The sequence below is a fragment of the Lissotriton helveticus genome, chromosome 7 (assembly GCF_964261635.1).
Source record: "Lissotriton helveticus chromosome 7, aLisHel1.1, whole genome shotgun sequence".
NCBI classification, from domain to species: Eukaryota; Metazoa; Chordata; class Amphibia; order Caudata; family Salamandridae; genus Lissotriton; species Lissotriton helveticus.
This window is the reverse complement of record NC_136068.1, coordinates 1,490,274,076-1,490,296,202: the sequence shown is the minus strand read 5'-3', so window position 1 is coordinate 1,490,296,202 and position 22,127 is coordinate 1,490,274,076.

Below are 22,127 nucleotides of genomic sequence, written 5' to 3'. Positions count from 1 at the left end.
TCGCACATTAATGATGGAAGCAGTGACTTAATAGTTCTGACTGCGGGTCTAGCACACATCTGCGGAAGGCCTGCCCACCATAACTGTTTGCACAATACTGCAGAATTCCTTGAAGAGCCAGTAAAGCATTGCAAAGGGTTTGTTTTACTGCTGGAAAGACACTTTGTGATAATTGTCCCAAATTGACTGACTGGCTCTGTCCCAAATTTCGAACCACTTAGAAAATAATTCCCGAAAAATATTGCTTTAAATGGCAAGGAGTAAACAGCCTATAAGTACTTCCGGTCTAAAGTTCCAGTGGGAAAATAAGCCAAGAAATATTTCGAAAACGCAGCCCGCATGAGGTATTAGCTTTAGTCAACAAGCACGCTCGTGAAAGCTCATTAGAAACAAAAACAAGCCCGGCAGTGGTGCTTCCGCGTGTAGTCTGCTGTTTTTGGAAGCACATACTTGTGCTTGTGGCGCGCTCCTGCTCGCTCCCGCAAGGTGGTTGCTGCAACAAGCACCAGTATGTGCTTCCAAAAACAGCAGGGCGACGGCTAAAGGTCTCCTAAGCAGCGCATGCGCGTTGCGTAGGCGAGACCTAAAAAACGGATATTGGAACTGCGTTGGGGCCTATCGCACTTATGTTCTGGCCGTCGGAGCTTGGTTCCCCCCCCACCCCAGCTAAAACAATAAAAAGCCTGGGCGTAATTATTGACGCCGAACTTACCCTCAAAGCCCAAGTTGGAGCGGTAATTTCATCATGCATGTTCCAGCTTCGGAGGATTCGCAAAGTTCGTCACCTCCTCCCCCCTGTAGCACTCCCCCAATCTGTTACTTCACTGGTACTGTCACGTCTTGATTTCTCCAACTCTATTTATCACGGTCTCCCACTTTATCTGCTAAATCGCCTCCAGGTCGTCCAAAACCAGGCAGCTCGCCTGATCCACGGACTACCTCGCTGGCAATCCGCTAAACCTTTGCTTCATAGCCTTCACTGGCTCCCTATGAACCAAAGGGTCGTCTTCAAGGTGGCCTGCCTCACTTTCAAATGTCTCCACTGTCCTAGTCCTGGGTTTCTCAACTCCCTCATCCGACCCTACCGCCCCACACGTAATCTCCGTTCTGCCTGTAATGACCTACTAATTACCCCAAAAAATAAAACCAAGAAATTTGGCGGCCGCCGTTTCTCTCACTTAGCTCCCACTCTCTGGAATTCCCTCCCCTTATCCATCAAATCCTCCCTCTCTCTTCTCTCCTTCAGGAAACTCTTAAAGACCCATCTTTTCCCATCCTTATGTTAGGTTCTGCGTATCTTTGTTTCTCTCTCACCTGCCTAGCAGCGCCAGGAAGCTTCGGCGTCAGAGCGCTTTACAAATAGCACTTAACATAACATAACATGTTTTTCATTGATCCTATGAAATAATCGATCGGCTCCGTCTCGGGCTTCAAACTCAAATGGAGATATTCCACACAAGAATATTCCCCATCATTAGCCGTACATAACTTAGTAATATAGCTGCTCTATTGTTCTTCCCTGATAGGAGTGGGACAAGACCTCTTTCTCCACCCATAGCATTCTGCGATGATATCCCAGAGTTTTCTCATATGCTTACATGAGGCTGTCTTACTAAGCTCAATACATTTACGATCACATTCATGTTTTTTCAGACTCACCTTTAATTGTTTTCTTCTCTTTATGCAAGTAAATAATTGACCTATTTCAGCTGCTTCTGTCGGCCAACGGCCATCGCGAGCCCTACCTCAGTAGTGTTGCGTACCAGTTGCGTAACAAAACTTGAAGGGGCCCCCTTGCAAAGCACATGGAGGGGGCCCCCACCCTCCCCCGGCGGCGTGACCCACCATCTACCACTTTGCCCTACTACCCAGAAATCTAGTATATTTTGATTTGAAACCTCCAACATTTAAATAAATGCCTCTATATTGTCTTTCTCTAAGTTCATTTATGGACAATACCGTGAAACTTTGAAAGACCAAACCAAACCTGCAATTCCATAAAAACTCGACTGATAATATACATGAGAAGTACACAAGCTATAACTCAGTATCCTGTGAAAGTCAAGAGAAATAGACTGGTGAATTATCTGCATGCCACACACTAGTGACTGTCAAGGGTTGTGCATGATAATATCGTGAACTGAGGTAGCAATTTCAATCATAATGTCTTATTAGTAAGCACTACAGGCAGGCAAACAAGGCTGAGGAAAAAAACTGCTTGGATGCTTCAGAACATTGATGCTGATGTTTGTCTGTTTTAATTTATCATTTCTGTAGTGTAAACAATGCTAAATACAAGATTTAAGGTACACGTATTACAGACAAGTGCAAGCCATACCATAAATAACACTTCATGTAGAATAAAAACAAACCATAACAGCAAGTACCTAATGACAATCTATACAAACTGTAGATGGTAAAGCAAAAGAAAAAGTGCAAATACTTTCAAAGTGCAAAATAAAGCAATCACCAGTCCAGCAATATACAAAAATCAAGCATGATTTGTAAAACAATCCAACTTTCTTCTTGCATTAAGGTGAAATACTGTCAAAGTGCATGGTAAAAACAAGTCCAGCAGCTTCTCTCACAAGGACTGGCCTGAACCACCAGACTGGGCCTTACTTCACAACAAACAGAGGCCTCAGACCTCAGTGTATCAACACTGCCGGTATATACAATTTACTAAGAGTATAGATACGCCTGCTAAATTACAGATTAACCATTGCCTCCAAATGGTGCTATCGTCACGTGTGACACCGCCAGCAAGGCCTGGATTTTAAGCCAACAGCGCCTTGCATTCTGGGAGTTGTGCTGTGACCATCTGATTAAGGGGTTAAACATTCCAGGATGCAAAGTGTTGTTGGATAAAAGCTATGAATGGATACGACATGGTGCCAATCACACTTGGCAGCTATGTTTTATACAAGCACAAGGGGATGTTTAATTTCCTCAACACAAGCTGCAGAAGTCTGGCGTCAAATAGCAAACACGTTGTGCGGAGAACCCAGAAACGTGCTGTGTTTAGCCCCGTGTATGGACCTGAGGTGTCATTCTCTAAGAGACCCAGTGGTAAACGCCCACAGTTGTCTCTAATGCATGTTAGTGCCAGGCAGTGGTCGAAGTGGGGGAAAAAAAGTAGGGAAACTGTGGGAGGAGAATCAGAGGGCGGGAATAACTAATGGATTGGGTCAGTGGGCGGAGTGATAGGTGTGGCAGAAAGAGCAAAATATCCCAATTTTTGGTATTCATTTCCCATTTCACTAACCAGTTACAGCGTATTACATTATTTAATTTAACCAATAGATACCCATGTTTATTTAAGGTTAAATATGTGTTATTGACATTAAAATACATTCCCAAAGTGGGATACGTTTCCAATCACAGAATGTCCCAAACAACCTTAAAAGTGGAATCACAAGCCATTTGTCTGCCAGCCATGGAGTTTCTGTCATCAGCACTTCTCTCTTTTGCCACAAGAGCAGTTCAAACATGAATGGCAAAATATCCTAGTTTGCAAATGTTTTCCACATAACTATGGCTTTGCCATATTTTATTTATTTTTATTTTTAATTTCTTTTATAGCGCAGGAATCAATCCCGTAAGGGTATCTCCGCGCTTTGCCAGCTATAGGGTTATCAGGTAGTACATCCTAGAAAGTTAAGTGGACAGAAATGCTTCTTGATAAAGGAGGGTTTTTAATGTCTTTCTGAAGGATAGGTGATTGATGGTTGTTCTTACATCAATGGGAATTTTGTTCCACAGGGCAGGTCCAACTGAGGAGAAGGCCCGGTCTCCTTGTCTAGACTTCTTTGTGGCCGGGGGTTTTAGAAGGGCTTGGTTGCTTGAGCGGAGAGACCTACTGGGCTGATACAGCTCCAGGGATTGAGATAGATATTTAGGACTTGCTCCATAAAGGCATTTGTGAACCGTGCAGCAGATTTTGAAGTTGATGCGCTGCCGTATAGGGAGCCAATGCAGTTCTTTCAGCAAGGGCTTGGAAGGAGTCCTGGCTGGTGCACCCATGACCAGTCTTGCTGCCGTGTTCTGGACTACCTGCAAACGACCTACTGCATCAGCATTTGCTAATGTCAGCAGGCCGTTACAGTAGTCCAGGCGACTGGTCACCAAGGCCTGTACAAGTGTCTTTCTATAGGTGGCAGGGAGATATGGGAAGACACGTCTAAGTAGGCCAATGGTGTGGAAACACAACCCTGCGATGTAGTTGGTGTGTTCCTTCAGGGTCAGCTTTTGGTCCAACTTCACCCCAAGGTTCTTTACATGAGGTTTAGATGTAGGTACTGGGCCGAGATCTATTGGCCACCAGTCAGGGGACCAAAGGATGTTTGCCTTGCCAAAGAGCATGACCTCTGTTTTTGTCACATTGCATTGGAGGCAGTTCACCGCCATCCAATGTAACACCGCCCTCATACCCTCAGCAAAGTTCTCCTTGACTTTGGGGCCAAGGGAGCTGAAAGGGTAGATGAGCTGGGTGTCATCGGCGTAGGAAACCGGTATGAACCCATATTTCCGCACAATGTCAGCAAGGGGGGCCACATATACATTGAACAATGTAGGGCTAAGGCATGAGCCCTGTGGCACCCCCTTCGTGAGCCCCCTAGAGATGGAACGGAAGGGGCCCAGGCTGATAGATTGTGATCTCCCGGAAAGGAAACTCTCCAACCATGACAATGCTAAGCCTCCAATTCCTACTCCCTGCAAACGGCTGAGAAGGATGTTGTGGGACACAGTATCAAAGGCTGCAGACAGGTCCAACAGCACTAGAATCATGGAGCCACCTCTATCCTGTGACATTTTGATCTGATCTGTCACAGAAAGAATGGCTGATTCAGTACTGTGGTTGGGCCTGAACCCAGATTGTGATTGGTCCAGGCCCCCTGTCGCCTCGATAAAGCTGGAGAGAGTGGAGTGGAGAAGCGTGGCTCAGTGGTTAGAGGCGGCAGACCCGGAAGCTGAGATCAGCCGTGGACCAGGGTTCGATTCCCCGCCTCAGCAGGTCTCGGGCTCAAAATTCCACGGACTCAACAATTCTCGCTCCGGTGCCTACTCGACTCACGGGGTCACACTCTGCGACTCTGGGCAATAGCTTGCTTAATCTCCACTACGGCCCCTCGTGGCGGGATGCCTGGCTTTCACCTTGTGGATACCCTGCCGGGGTATCTCACAGGGGAATACCAGGACGGGTTCCCTAAGCAAGCGCCTTGATACCTTCGGGTGATACGTGCGCTATATAAGTCGCAATACATTTACATTTACATTTACAGTGGTGTTAACGTGTTTCTCTGCCAGTTTGCTGATGAAAGGAAGGAGAGAAATCGGGCGGAGGTTGGAGAGTTCTGACCAGGGCAAGGTGGAATTTTTGCGTATGGGGTTCACTACCGCTTCCTTCCAAGCTAATGGAACTTGACCCTCAGCATAGGAGAGATTGAGCAATTCCTGAATAGGAGGTCCTACTATCTCAATTAAAGGGGAGATAAGTTTGGCGGGTATCAGGTCAGTGGGAGAGCCAGTCTTTATTTGGTTAATGAGTGTAGTCAGGTCCTTGATGGTTATTTCTGGAATTACCTGAAGAGTTTTTCCAGAGGTCAACATAGGGGAAATTTCAGGGACCTCAGTTTCCAAGGGATCTGAAACTACAGTGATTTATTTGTATATCCCTTCTATTTTGTCCTCAAAGAACTGAGATATTTCATCACATAGGACTTGGGTGAAGGTATCTGGACTCTCACACACTTCAGGGTTGGTGAAGGTCTGAATGATTTTGAATAGTTCTCTTGTAGAGTTGCCCGCCTCTACAATTTGGGTGGTAAGGCTTATTTTTCTTGCTTTTTTTATATTTTTGTAATAGGAAGTCATAGCTTCCAAATATCGGTTCTTATCTTCCCCATTGCCTGTCCGTCTCCAAAGTTTCTCTAATTTTCTGCATCCCTGCTTTTCTGTTTTAAGGGCCTCAGTATACCATGCTTCCCTTTTAGCCATGGTAGGTTTTTTCACATTTTTCTGAGGGGCAAGAGTGTCAATAGCTGTCATCAGTGTGGAATTAAACTTGGAGAGAGCAGTATCGATGTTATCAGAGTTGGAGAGTATCGGCTGTTCCCATGTTTGCATGAGCTTAGCAGAAGTAATTTTATGCCATGGTCTACGTTTAGTGGACTGAGTAGCCGGGCGATTCATGGGATTGGATAAGTGTGGTATAGAGAAATCTATCATTTTATGGTCGGACCAATAAATGTGCTTAGGGGGATAGCAGTGGACGTTGGGATGGGTAGTAAGGATCAGGTCCAGAGTGTGACCACCTGAGTGAGTAGGTCCACTGTTTCTTGGATGTAGACCTAGAAGAGCAAGGTCCGCCAGAAATACATTAGTATCCGGATGATCATCAATGTCAATGTGAAAATTAAAATCTCCAAGTAAAATAAAGTCCCCATTAGCTTTCATGTGGGGGGCTAGCAATTCAGTGAGGGCAAGGGAGAACCCGGCATTGGGTCCAGGCGGGCGATAAACTAATGCTCCTTTCCAATGTACCTTGGGACTGATTTTTAGATGAAAGATTAATACTTCCATGGTAGGTAGCATCACTTGTTCTAAGACTCTGATATTCAGAGTGTCTCTATATATGATAGCAATCCCGCCTCCTACCTTCACGGGGCGGTCTAGACGAAGAATTTTGTATCCCATGGGTATCCCCAAGGTGATAGTGGGGATAGTATGAGGTTTCAGCCATGTTTCAGTTAAGAAACACATCTCTGGCTGAATGCTGTAGATGGTGTCCCATAATTGTATATAGTGCTTAGGGAGTGATCTGACATTTAGCAGAAAGCTTTTCCAGCCTCCCTGGGAACCTGTGCTATCGACGGGCCGTCCGGCAATGATGTGAGAGTCCGTAGCTTGAAAACCGCATTTAAAGCAAGAGAAGGGACCCTCAGGACAACTTAGTGTTCTATTGGTACAATTATATTTCCCCTGGGGTTGCAGTGCTCTAAGAGCATGTGGTGCATACCTGATACAAGGGGTAGGCATAGGGCAGTCCATATTAGCAGGGGCAGAGTGGGTGGCCCCTAGCCCCGTCCAGTCGCGGACGGGCGCAGACGGGCCACTCTTTGGCTAGTCTTCGGCGTTGTCTTCGGCTCTCCTGCGCGCGATCGCTGCGCGCTCAGGAGGGGGCGAGGGCTAAATAGCCCCGTCAGCCCTGGCCGCTAGAGCGCTAACCGCTCAGCGAGACCGGAAGTGGTGTCCTCCCTCCCCGTATCACAATCACGGGGAAGCGAGCACTTCGAGATCTAATGCCACAGGTGATATCGGCGTGTGTGTGCGAGTGTGTGCACTTTAAATTTCTAATGATACAGATGTCGGTTTTAAAAACAATTCCACAATTTCCTACTTTAAAATTGCGTTTTAGTCGCAACACGCACAAGGCACAAGCACAAGGCAAATTATACGGGCTGATAGTCCCAGGCGAGCCGGCGGGTCCGGGAACACTGCCACTGTCCCCCTGCCGCAGCGCGGAGAAGAAATGCTCAGCCTAAATAGCCCCGTCAGCCCTGGCCGCTAGAGCGCTAACCGCTCAGCGAGACCGGAAGTGGTGTCCTCCCTCCCCGTATCACAATCACGGGGAAGCGAGCGCTTCGAGATCTAATGCCACAGGTGATATCGGCGTGTGTGTGCGAGTGTGTGCACTTTAAATTTCTAATGATACAGATGTCGGTTTTAAAAACAATTCCACAATTTCCTACTTTAAAATTGCGTTTTAGTCGCAACACGCACAAGGCACAAGCACAAGGCAAATTATACGGGCTGATAGTCCCAGGCGAGCCGGCGGGTCCGGGAACACTGCCACTGTCCCCCTGCCGCAGCGCGGAGAAGAAATGTTCAGCCTAAATAGCCCCGTCAGCCCTGGCCGCTAGAGCGCTAACCACTCAGCGAGACCGGAAGTGGTGTCCTCCCTCCCCGTATCACAATCACGGGGAAGCGAGCGCTTCGAGATCTAATGCCACAGGTGATATCGGCGTGTGTGTGCGAGTGTGTGCACTTTAAATTTCTAATGATACAGATGTCGGTTTTAAAAACAATTCCACAATTTCCTACTTTAAAATTGCGTTTTAGTCGCAACACGCACAAGGCACAAGCACAAGGCAAATTATACAGGCTGATAGTCCCAGGCGAGCCGGCGGGTCCGGGAACACTGCCACTGTCCCCCTGCCGCAGCGCGGAGAAGAAATGCTCAGCCTAAATAGTCCCGTCAGCCCTGGCCGCTAGAGCGCTAACCGCTCAGCGAGACCGGAAGTGGTGTCCTCCCTCCCCGTATCACAATCACGGGGAAGCGAGCGCTTCGAGATCTAATGCCACAGGTGATATCGGCGTGTGTGTGCGAGTGTGTGCACTTTAAATTTCTAATGATACAGATGTCGGTTTTAAAAACAATTCCACAATTTCCTACTTTAAAATTGCGTTTTAGTCGCAACACGCACAAGGCACAAGCACAAGGCAAATTATACGGGCTGATAGTCCCAGGCGAGCCGGCGGGTCCGGGAACACTGCCACTGTCCCCCTGCCGCAGCGCGGAGAAGAAATGCTCAGCCTAAATAGCCCCGTCAGCCCTGGCCGCTAGAGCGCTAACCGCTCAGCGAGACCGGAAGTGGTGTCCTCCCTCCCCGTATCACAATCACGGGGAAGCGAGCGCTTCGAGATCTAATGCCACAGGTGATATCGGCGTGTGTGTGCGAGTGTGTGCACTTTAAATTTCTAATGATACAGATGTCGGTTATAAAAACAATTCCACAATTTCCTACTTTAAAATTGCGTTTTAGTCGCAACACGCACAAGGCACAAGCACAAGGCAAATTATACGGGCTGATAGTCCCAGGCGAGCCGGCGGGTCCGGGAACACTGCCACTGTCCCCCTGCCGCAGCGCGGAGAAGAAATGCTCAGCCTAAATAGCCCCGTCAGCCCTGGCCGCTAGAGCGCTAACCGCTCAGCGAGACCGGAAGTGGTGTCCTCCCTCCCCGTATCACAATCACGGGGAAGCGAGCGCTTCGAGATCTAATGCCACAGGTGATATCGGCGTGTGTGTGCGAGTGTGTGCACTTTAAATTTCTAATGATACAGATGTCGGTTTTAAAAACAATTCCACAATTTCCTACTTTAAAATTGCGTTTTAGTCGCAACACGCACAAGGCACAAGCACAAGGCAAATTATACGGGCTGATAGTCCCAGGCGAGCCGGCGGGTCCGGGAACACTGCCACTGTCCCCCTGCCGCAGCGCGGAGAAGAAATGCTCAGCCTAAATAGCCCCGTCAGCCCTGGCCGCTAGAGCGCTAACCGCTCAGCGAGACCGGAAGTGGTGTCCTCCCTCCCCGTATCACAATCACGGGGAAGCGAGCGCTTCGAGATCTAATGCCACAGGTGATATCGGCGTGTGTGTGCGAGTGTGTGCACTTTAAATTTCTAATGATACAGATGTCGGTTTTGAAAACAATTCCACAATTTCCGACTTTAAAATTGCGTTTTAGTCGCAACACGCACAAGGCACAAGCACAAGGCAAATTATACGGGCTGATAGTCCCATGCGAGCCGGCGGGTCCTGGAACACTGCCACTGTCCCCCTGCCGCAGCGCGGAGAAGAAATGCTCAGCCTAAATAGCCCCGTCAGCCCTGGCCGCTAGAGCGCTAACCGCTCAGCGAGACCGGAAGTGGTGTCCTCCCTCCCCGTATCACAATCACGGGGAAGCGAGCGCTTCGAGATCTAATGCCACAGGTGATATCGGCGTGTGTGTGCGAGTGTGTGCACTTTAAATTTCTAATGATACAGATGTCGGTTTTAAAAACAATTCCACAATTTCCTACTTTAAAATTGCGTTTTAGTCGCAACACGCACAAGGCACAAGCACAAGGCAAATTATACGGGCTGATAGTCCCAGGCGAGCCGGCGGGTCCGGAAACACTGCCACTGTCCCCCTGCCGCAGCGCGGAGAAGAAATGCTCAGCCTAAATAGCCCCGTCAGCCCTGGCCGCTAGAGCGCTAACCGCTCAGCGAGACGGGAAGTGGTGTCCTCCCTCCCCGTATCACAATCACGGGGAAGCGAGCGCTTCGAGATCTAATGCCACAGGTGATATCGGCGTGTGTGTGCGAGTGTGTGCACTTTAAATTTCTAATGATACAGATGTCGGTTTTAAAAACAATTCCACAATTTCCTACTTTAAAATTGCGTTTTAGTCGCAACACGCACAAGGCACAAGCACAAGGCAAATTATACGGGCTGATAGTCCCAGGCGAGCCGGCGGGTCCGGGAACACTGCCACTGTCCCCCACTGTCCTATTTGCCACATAATACATCATCTGCTGCATAATCTGACTATTTTAACTAATAAATTGTTTATAGCTCAAACACATCAAATGCTACTACAAAATGTGTCTTGTGCTGCTGTGAAGTGGAGGGCCCTTTGCAAAGGTTGACTGGTCACCTTTCTCATTGCGGCAGTTGTATGTTCCACAAGTACTAATAAGGAAAAATCTTTTCAGAGACTGTTAGCATGTGTAAAAATGTCAAAATAATAAAGTATCAGAAAATTTAAAGCACCACTAATACCAGTGTAGGGTGTCAGAGCACTTTACATCACACATATTACACAGAGACAATCATTCATATGGGTGTAAATCATTGTGTAGGAAATGTTACATAAGACAAAGAACTACAAGGTGTAGGAGTCACATGACAACCATACTAGTATTCAGCATAGTTTAATAGTGATTGGTCTGCAGAAACACAAACTCAGAATTAAAAACATAATACCAAGGTTGGGGGGTCTCTTTAATAATCAGAATTGATTTCTACCCAAATGATCCCTTTTTGCAACATTAGGATAATCGAAGACTGGGGGAAAAAACATAACACTCTAATTTATACCTTGGAGTTTGTATGCTGCTCTTACATGACAGTTAGTAGCTCACTGTTCTATGATAGGATTATAACTTAACTGCAAGTAACAATAGGGTCTCTCTGACAAAAGCACTAAACCGCTGACCTATTCACATTATGTGCACTTTGTTGACTTCATGGCACATGTTCTTAGCACCATGCGCATTACACCTCCACCATTCCTTTTCATGAGCCAAACCTTACACTTGACAAAACACCATCTCTCTCTACTAGGAACATTAATCACTGGAGTTATCAAGACATTGTTCTTGTTGCCCAGAAATGTTGGAGGCCAGGAAGGAGGCAGCAAGTGCTTTTAAAACCATATTATACTTACAAACACAATTAAACAGAGGAAATGCAGCCGACCAAAGGCTCAGCACCTCAGTTCCTTAAGTAAACCGATTTGTAAAATGTCTGTGCAAACACTTCCGGAGTATGCCACACTTTTACTCCACTGGAAGCCAGATAAGTATATTGAAAGAAATAGGACGGTGCACCAGGATGAAGTCAAAGGATTACGTATATATTCCAATATAGATTCTTTATTTAGTTTCAATTAAAAACATGGACATCAGCCAACGCGTTTGGTTCCAGATGGAACTTCGTCAGGGCAATTGTGTCTTTAAATCAGTCCAACAATCAAATAATTCCACGTTTGGAAAATATCCCGTAAACGCCTTGGTTAAAACAAGGATAATCAGCGCCTTCGTAATCCCAGTTTTCCAGATAAAAAGGTTTATATGTACAGGACCCAAGGTGTCCTTTAAATAACTTTGATGTCTATAGTGCATATAATTAATATACATGAAAATGGAATCAAAGGGTCAAAATCACAGCCAATGTTCCTTATATTTTTCAAATCGCGCGTTCGCCAAAGCGGTCCCTCATTTGGACTCCCAGCTATGGAGACTGATTTAAAGACACAATTGCCCTTACGAAGTTCCGTCTGGAACAAAACGTGTTGGCTGATGTCCATGTTTTTAATTGAAACGAAATAAAGAATCTATATACTTACAAACACGACGTCCACACCTGAAGTTAGCGCCCGGTGCGTTCGCACTGCCCTAGAGCCACCCTGCTCAAGGGTCCTGTGACCTCAGTGACAGAGTCAGTGCCACTCTATGGTGTGCTGCTTAATAGGTCTGTCCCCAAGGCTGGAGGTGAACTTCATGGATAGTGGTGGACAGGTCTTCAAGGTTAATCCACACTTGCCACTGCTAGGGTCCACCTGCTGGTGCTAAGACACCAGGGCTTTTAAGATTTCGCGGCACCTTCTAAGGTGTAGCACAGGAATGTGCTCCCTCAGGAGAGTGGTCTGGGGGCCTGGTCATTAAGGCTGAACTTGGTTCAACAGTTCCACTTCAGCAGCTCTGACCATAGCGCCACATCCTTTCCCCCACTGAACACCATACTGCCCCACTTAGAGAAACTTGCACTGCACTGACCCGCTATAAACACCTGGATGTGACTCAATTCTTATTACGCACTAGACAAGGGCAGTATGCTGCCTAAAAAATTAACATCTTCCTAGAACAAGCATTTGCAATGCAATAGGTCTCGCATTAGGAAAGTTTGAGCTATTGGTATTGTAAATGACAAATGTTTTATTTATGTGTTGGTTTTGAAAATAGCGAAATTAATAGCTTTGTCATTTACAATGCCAATAGTTTTAACTTTCCCAAATGTGACACCTATGCCTTGTCTTTCTCACAACCACGCTATCAAAGCAAATGCTGTTTTATTAGAAATAACTTACAACGGTTTGTCCTTGTAAAATAAATGATATATGGTCACCCTGGCTCTAAGCTACTTAACTCATGCTGCGTTTTCCAGTGTTTCATATAGAAGGCAGTACGTACTACTTCTTCTGGTTTTCCTTTGGCAACACTGTCAGTAAGCATTACAAAACATGCCACGTTTTCCAGCATTTCGTACAGAAGGCAGTACTGTTGCTGGAGTTCCTTTGTCAACATGGTCAACAAGCATAAAAGCGATTTACATGAGAAGCACATCTATACTAAAGCTTACCTTTCTGCCTCCGTGGCTTGGGGGAGGTCCATCTGAGCTCCTGGTCAACTTCCTGTGTTTCTGGGAAACTCACTTAATCCCCCGCTCCACAAAAACGAGACCTATTGGCTATGCCAATGCTTGTTGGAATTGACAAGTGTGAATAAATCGTGGAGTTGGACTTGGAGTGGGGCAGTTGTGCAGGTTAACATATGTGAAACTGTGCTAGGGGTGTTTGGTTATGGGCTTTGTGAACGTGCTGTCAAGTTCCCCAAGTCCGCTAGTCCAGTTTTATTTTTGCTTTGCATTCTGGAAGTTGTAGTCCTAATTTTATAATCATTTTAACTGTCTAGAGGTCCCTGAAAGTAAAGCAAAAACTTGGAGTGAATGAGCAACTCTCACAAAAACTTTGGAAACTTTGAAGCTCTGAGCTTTATGCAGTGTACGGTTTGGTTAATAATCTGGGGAGACACTGACATTGGAAGACAAGGACCATGGAAGACATTTAGAAGTCCGGGGAGGGGTTATTGGTAGAAGTCGTGGATAGACTAGGCGGTGCGGTGCCTGTGGAGACACTGGAAGATCCGGACAGTAGAGCCAGGAGGAGACGGCCATAGAGACACTATTTCTTTATTTAATTGATGTTTTATAAAGGAGAAAGGGGAGAACATAGTACGCAGGGACATGAGGCAAAAAAGAGCACTGAAAAAAAAAAGCCCGGGGTAAAGTAAACAAGTGGGAGGGGTGTGGGGGGGTGCATGCACGGGCAGCCCTGACCTGTGGTGCGTGGTGTGTGGAGAAGAGTGTTAACAAATAGTACAACTCCGTAATTAATGTTGTAGTCCCTGTGCGGTGGGTGCGGTCCCAACAGACCAGCATCTATTTGGTTTGTTGACCTATTACCCCAATGCTGAACAATACTACGGCCTTTCCCTGTGCTACGTAGAATATATTGGCACAATCAGGAAAGCCACAATTAATTTCACACAAACCTGTGCACATACAGATATATGGAAGCTTTTGGCAACACAGACTTGACTAAAGCTATATATAGAAGCATGCCACCGGGCCCTATCCAGACGGTACACTCCCGAGTTTTAAACACAACACACCCTCCGTCCCCCAAACATGATTTTAACGGCCCCCGCCTGAAACTGCCTGTTTTAACATAAGTCAAGGGGGAAAATGCATTTGCACAATTTTTTAAAAAATCTTACGCTTTCCTAATGAAAAATGTTTCAATGTTTGCTCTGTATGCACTGCCACTTGGAATCGAACCTTACAGGTTGGAAAACAAGATCCGCAGCCCGGCTTGAACAGGAAGCCAGGCAACCTGTGTTGGGACAGGGGCGGGGCCGCAAAAAGACAGGAAGCAGACGGGAGCCTACCCCGCGCTCCTGTGCTGAAGCGCTCCTGTGCCCGCCAGCCGGAAGATTTGCGTGTCAGCTAGCGGGGCTCCCGTGCTCGTGGAGAGCCCCGCCTGCTGCTGAGGATGACCTGCTGCCTGCCGAGGGAGAGAGGGACACACGAAAAGAACTCGGTGAGTGGGGTGTGGGGGGGGGATGTGTGCGCGCGCGCGCATGTGTGTGTGCGAGTGTGTCTGTGTCTGTGTGTGTGTGTTTGTGCCTGTGTGTGCGCGTGTGTCTGTGTGTGTGTATGTATGCATGCATGCATGCGTGCGTGTGTAAAAAGAGCCGATGACTGGTGGGGGGATGGAAAGTGAAAGTAACCAGCGCGCGTGTGTTTCAGTCTGTGTGGTGGCTGGCTGTGTGCGCACGCGTGGACGGAGCCGACGTGCGCGTTCGCGCACCCAAATCCAGGAGAAAAGCTCGTAACACCCTTTTGTCCCTCATTCCCCCGAGACAGGCAGCTATAAGTCTCCAGCCTGGATGCATCCTTCGGATGCTAATTCCAGGCGAGACCTAAAAAGCAAACACTCATAGGGAATGCAAGATTAAGTAAAGCATGTGAAATGTAAGCAGGAACACCATGGTTACCTTTTTCCTTTTACACTCATTATTCTGAAATTAGTGAGTGCTTTTGCATGAAAAGGTACGGCCATGACTACAGGGCATGGAAGGGACCCGTTTCAGTGCCCATTGCTTATATCCTTTCAAAACATAGGCAGTATGGTTTAAAAAGACCACATTCGTAAACACATAGTCGCTGTACACATTTTTGTTTTCCAATTCACCCATCAAGCAGGCATTTCAGTACCTCCAGGCAAGGTGCACTTTCCCATACAGGGAAAACAATGTTGTTCAAAGAGAGAGGAGAAAACACAAGTATCACTTCACTGGCAAACACTGTAAAGTGGCGCTAATGAGTTTAGGTGTAAATAACTCAATCTGGTCACCTTGCAACCACTCTGTCTTGCTTTAATTAGTTATATATTTTTGGAATGTTTTATTTCTCTCCACCCCGAGGCTGCACTTGTGTCAGAAAAAGACGTTTCCAGCAAAAATGTTTTTCTTTTTTGGATCCATTTCACAGGGGAGCAAATAAACAGAGAAAAGAGAAAGTAATACCCGTTTCTTGAAGTCTCTGTTTTCACTGAGGAGCAAGACAGAAAGAGAGGGAAGACTCGGAGGCTTAGAGGCCGTCACCGTGGCTAGTTTCATTTATGGGGACTTGAGGAGGCCGTGGGCGCCTGAGCACCATTTTATTTGCGAATACTGAAGAGACTTGCTTGCAGGTGCAGCCGTCTCCGTATGCTGAGAGTGAGGGGGCCCCTGGAGCGTGGGGGCTGCAGGGGGCCTGTGTTACGCCCCTGCTGCGCACGTCCGTTGGCCGGCGCGGCCCCGCCCACTCCTTTAAACCGCCGCACCGTGGCGGAATTTGCGCCGCAGTTAAGCTCTAATTAACCTGTTCATCTCTTTATTCAGTGGTGCCAGATGTTGCAGATATTTACGCTATATAATCGTAGGGCTATGAGAATCCCAGTCTATGAACTGATTCATAAACTGGGTGAATTGAAGGATTACATCGGAATTCCAGGATTGGGTTTTCTTGAAGCCTTCTTGATGTTTCAATCATAACTAGCCTCCAGTGGATTCCATCAGATGACTTCTCAAAGCGCGCTGCGGCCCTGTTAAACTTCAATGACCTCTTTCTCGCCACATGATCAGCAAAGTGAGCTTCAGCTCCACACCAGAACCCTCCAAAGCAAAAGTAGCCTCCCATCCCCTCCCAATATGGCCGACTCAGGTCACCCTTGACCTCTAGAAGAGTTGGGCCGCCCAACCCTTCAGCCTGTTTTTTTGGTTCTGTGCGATTCTCTCCAGAGGCACTGGCAGGTAAGGGTGCCTGCTGTAGCAGGTACTTGGGTCTCGGATTGGCGGTCCTGCTCTAGCGGACCCTAGGATCTGGACTTTCTCCTACTTCCTTCCCCCGGTCTCTTTGAACCGGTTAGGCTCCGCTTTAGCGTGCCACGGGTCTACAGCTGGGTTGGAGGGGGGCCTTGGCTGGCCTCTCCGTGCTCTCTCCCCAGCCGCGTTTGCTGGTCTACGCGCTGGATTTACCGGTTGTGAGGGCAGTGCTCACTGCACCTTTTTCCCACTGAGGTGCCGCGCTCTCGCGTCAGCCGCCTGCCCCTGGCGGGAGCCTCGGCGGTCAACCTCTGGCTTCATGCCTTGTTTTCCCCTGAGTCTCCAGTGCTTGCCTGCTTCTGCTGTGTGGTGTGGTGTGGTGTGGTGGCTCAGGCTTACTACTTCATGTGAGCCAGGCTCTCGCGGGTTTCCTTTGGGCTCTGTGTTTGCCGGACCGGCGTGCCTTCTTCGGCTTGGGTGCCACGGCTCAGGGCTACGCTGTTGCTCCAGGGGATTTCTTCACTGTTCTGAGGCCCGGGGTTTCGGCATCTCTGTCCCGCCCTCCGGGGCGGGTTTAGGCGCGTCCTCAAAGTTCAGCCGGTTCAGCTGCACTCCCTCAGCTGTTTCTGGTCCAGCGTCTGTGAAGGTGGACTCTCTGGTGGCGGGACTGGCCTCACAGTGTTGAATCATATCCGGGGGCACCTCACCTTCTGACCAAGTGGACAAGCGGGTGGAGGCAATGGCCAAACACTCCTATTTGGCTGCCAATTTCTCCATCTGGGCCTCGGCCTACCTGTCATACATGGTTCAGTCCTTGTTGAAGGATTTTTTGTCCTTGGCGGAACTCCTGGAACAGGGGGCTGTGTGGTACCGACCCTGGCTCTGATGGAGCAGCAGACTCGCCTTCTCTGATTGTTGTGGAGGGAGAACAGAGCAGAGCGTTTCGCACTTCCTGGTGGTGCCATTAGCAGGCGGCCATCTTAACAGGGTGACGCTCCAGTCTTTCCTCGAGCTCTGACTATTTAAGACCCAGAGCGCCGACGCGCACGATCTAGAATTGGAACCTCGATCATTACTGCGCTAGCGCTTGGGTGTTAACATCGTGATTACTGCTGCAATTGTTTTTAAACCACGTACCTTTTAAAACTGTTCTTTGTCACTTGATAAATTGTGGGCTGACTCCCCGTTCCACCGCAGCAATTACTGCTGATTGTTGTGGAGGGAGAACAGAGCGTTTCGCACTTCCTGGTGGTGCCATTAGCGGGCAGCCATCTTGGCAGGGTGACGCTGCAGTCTTTCCTCGAGCCCTGACTATTTAAGACCCAGAGCGCCGACGCGCATGATCTAGAATTGGAACCTCGATCATTACTGCGCGAGCGCTTGGGTGTTACCATCGTGATTACTGCTGCAATTGTTTTTAAACCACGTACCTTTTAAAACTGTTGTTTGGCACTTGATAAATTGTGCGCTGACTCCCCGTTCCACCGCAGCGATTATTGCTGATTGTTGTGGAGGGAGAACAGAGCATTTCGCACTTCCTGGTGGTGTCATTAGCGGGCGGCCATCTTGGCAGGGTGACGCTCCAGTCTTTCCTCGAGCCCAATCTATTTAGGCCACACGTCTTCACCGCGCAGCGGTTACGCGCAGCGGGAGCGCCGTAGAAGCGCCGAAGAGGCGCCTAAGAGAAGCCAGTCTGCGCCAGTCCGCGCCCAGCCGCGTCCAGATCCCATGATCCCTGGCAATATGGCTGGTAACCTAATCACCTATGACTCTTCATCCTTGCATGAGTTAAGAACAGTTGTTAACCCTAAATGTCTGCACTCTATGCGCCTTCCGGGCACAATGGCCAGCTGTATTTATTGCAATTGGGAACCACCATCTAACACCATAGGGAGACATCCCACCTATAGCACATGGAGGATGCTCCTCCTCAATTGTAGATTGGTGCCCAAACACCATACAGAGTTGGCCCTTCTTATAGAAGAGTACAAGCCCGATGCACTCTTTCTAACAGAGACTTGGCTCCAATTAGAAGCCGATCCAACCACAGTATGGGCAACCCCACAAGGCTTATACCATGAAGAGGTCTGACCTAAACATGGGCAGAGGAGGTGGTTTTAGCCATCATCTATAGAGAGCGGTACAAATGTCGTATTACCCCTACCACAACATCAGTTTGTGAGAGTTTGTTGTTCTCGCTAGAACTATCCTCTACCAACACCTTTACAGGCCTTCTGGTCTATCGACCACCTGGAACGGTAGGTCAGTTTATTTCGAACATGGCTGACCTAGTTGCCAACTTAGTGCTCACCTCGGCGAACTTCACAGTGTTGGGCGATCTAAATCTGCATTTAGATGATCCACTTGATTCCGCAGCCAATAGTCTTCGGCTGAGCTTTCAAGCGATAGATCTGGCTCAAAAGGGATTCCTTCCAACACATAACAAAGGACATCTTCTAGATCATGTCTATAGCAATCTTGACAATCTAAACACTGAGTCGCCTCTACCATTGCCCTGGACGGACCATTATTTGATACCCTTCACTTGGGTAACAGGGAATCCCCCTCCTATCCAAGAACCTAAAAAACATTGGGGAAGAAAGTGGTCCAAACTTTCCTCCACCAAATGGGAATCTGGGACTGTCCAACATGGGACTGAGACAGCCTTGCTGGCAGTGACCGAGGAAACAAGAACTGTGCTGGACCGGGGAGGGAAAGCAGCCATTATATTATTAGATCTCAGTGCCGCATTCGACACGGTTAACCATGCCACTTTATTACATCGACTCAATGGCATGGGAGTGTCGGGCGCGGCCCTGACATGGCTTACTTCCTTCCTGGACGAGCGCTTCTTCCAAGTTTTTGAAGGAGAGGCTGTATCCACCAAGCAGCCACTTAGTTGTGGGGTCCCCCAGGGCTCCGCCCTGACCCCCACACTTTTTAATGTCTACATGAGGCCTTTAGCGGAGATAGTCCATCCTTTTGGCGTTCGAATTGTCACCTACGCAGACGACACTCAGCTGGTGGTCTCATTGAACCACGCTGAGGGGTCGTCTAGCACTCTGAGCCCATGTTTAGAGGCAGTGGCCAGATGGATGGAATCCTCCTGCCTCAGACTAAATGGGGAAAAGACGGAAATTATGCTACTGGGCAACCCCTCACCTACCATTCTGGTCCCCATTTGGCCTACGTGTTTAGGCCCCCCCCCTCCTCCCAAACCACAGATAAAAAGCCTGGGAGTTTGGCTAGATAAATCACTGGATTTCACTTTCCAGGCCACCAATACCTCATCTACCTGTTTTGGGCTGATGAGAATGCTCCAGAAAGTTCTCCCTTTGCTCCCGTTCCAGCCGAGGAGAGTCATGGTTCAGGCCCTGATACTCTCACGTCTGGATTACGGTAATGCTCTTTACCTAGGAGCTCCGGTGGCCGCGATCAACAAACTCCAGGTTATCCAAAACTGTGCGGCCCGACTGCTTTTCCAAATTCCACGCTGGCAGTCGGCCAAACCCGCTCTGAGGAAGCTACACTGGCTTCCTATGGCAGATAGGGTACAATTTAAAGCTATGTGCCTGGTCCAGAAAGCCATACACAAAACAGGTCCAGCTATAATGCACCCTGTAGCCACTCCCTACCTTCCCCTCATAGCTCTCCACTCCAGCTCGTTACACCTGGCCACCACGACTCAGATAAACAAAGCTCACTGGGGCGGCCGCTCATTCTCACATAATGCTGCGAGAATATGGAATTCCCTCCCGCTTGACCTTAGAGAGAACAACAATCTGCTGGCATTCAGAAAGCTTTTAAAAACTCATTTGTTCGGAAGAGCCTGTTAGCACCCTATCCTGACGCCTTTTGATTCCAGTTAAAGCGCTGCGAGGCCTCAGGGTAGACTACGCGCTATACAAATATAATTTTCATTTCATTCATTTAATTTCGTTTAATTTCTCTGACATTTAGTTTGACACTTTGGGTGCCTCTGCTGCTGCAGGGGGGCCGCCATCCAGACCTGGCGCCAGATATAGCTGCGCCACTGGAAGTCGGAGGCTGCCCAGAAGGCTTTACTGATGAAGATCCCCTTCTCTGGGTCGAAGCTGTTCGGGTCTCCATTGGAGGAGATTATTAAGAAGTCAGCTGAGGACCGTAAACTGCTGGCTCCTATCAAGTCCTCCAGGGGTTGCTTCCCTGGGCATAGCTGGGCGTTCTCCACTTCGTCCAAGGCTAAGTGCAGCACGCCCTTTCGGGGCAGGAGTCGCGGCGGGGCACCCCGTTTTTCTTCAAATCCTGGTCTCAGCCTACAGCTTCCACTTCCGCTCCCAAGTCCTGACTTTCTTCTGGTGTCCCCCGCGGTGCTTCCTGTGGGGGGACGGCTTTGCCATTTCATCTTGGCATGGGAGGACGATGTCTCGTATCTTTGGGCTCTTTGGATCATGAGGGAAGGTCTGTCCATCACCTTTGCCTCCCCTTCCTGGATTTTTTCCACGCTACTCCTCTGCCTTCCTCCCCGGTCAAGCGTCAGGCCTTGCTGGCTGGCATCCAGGATCTGCTCTGCAAGGAGGCCATCCGGCTGGTCCCGTCTTCTCAGAGGGGTTACGGTGTCTATTCCATCCTGGTCCTGGTAAAGAAGGTGTCGTCCTGTCTTGGACTTGAAGCAGGTGAATTCTTTCATTCCCCATACTAAATTCAAGATGCTCTCTCTGCAGGAGATTCTGCCGCTTCTGGTCCAGTGGGAGGTGGTGGCTTCTCTGGACCTGCTGGACGCTTACCTCCATGTGCTCGTCCATCTGGCCTCTCAGCGTTTTCTCCGGTTCTGCATGGGGGAGAGCCACTACCAGTTCCAGGTACTTCCCTTTGGCTTATCCTCTGCCCCGAGGGTGTTCCCTAAGGTCCTGGCCTCCTTGGTGGGAGTTCTTCAGCGGAAGGGGATCAGGGTGTTTCCGTACCTGGATGACTGGCTAATTTCTGACTCTTCTCTCTCCAAGGGGGTGCTGCACGTCAGGAGGGTCTGCGAGGTTCTCTCTGTCCACGGCTTCCTGATCAACGTGAAGAAGTCTGCCTGTCTCCCACCCAGGACTTGGTCTTCATTAGGGGTCGTTTGGACATGCTCCAGGGGAAGGTATTTGTGCCACAGGAGCGCCGGGACACCATGTGGCAGGATCTGGGGGCTCTTCTGGCTCTGGATTGCACTCTGGTGCACCTGTGGTTGAGGGTTCAGGGGTTAATGTCGGCCACCATCAATGTCTGTTGGGTTTCAAGGGGGCCTGGTTCCTTCTGTCTAGTTCCCCGTTAGCAGTTTTTCTTAAAAGTGCCAAGTGCATATGCGAATTTATGGACGCTCCCTAGAGCTCGCTTTAAAAGGGGGCTGCCAACAGGAAACAGGTGCTTGGTTTCTTTATTGGTCCCTTGCCGTGTGTTTCCTGTTCCTGTGGTTCTACCTTGTTTCCCTTCCTTCGAGCTCCGTTCCAGCGGTCTTTTCTAGTGCTGGGTTTTGATCCCCTTTTTTCCCCTGCTCCCTTGTTTTCCTATTCCCTTGGGCATTTCAGAACCCTTTATTGGGGACCTGTTTTTGATCTTCGGTGACGTTCTGGGATTCGCGGCTGCGTTTCCTTTGAGTTTTAACGTCCCGTTATTATCCCTTTTTGTATCCAAACCATCTTGTTATACGCTGTGTTTGGGTGGTTTCACGAAGGAGCTGAATAACGGCCGTTTTTGTGCTACCTTCGTGTTCTTTTTTAGATTCCAAGGGTTTTTTGGGTGTCTTTCGTATTCCCTTTGATACCATTTTTCCCCTGTCCTTTTTTGTCCTAAGAATTGTGAATTCCACCCCCTTTGTCATTCTCGGTGTTTCCCGAGGGGGCGTGGTTGGTCTGGGG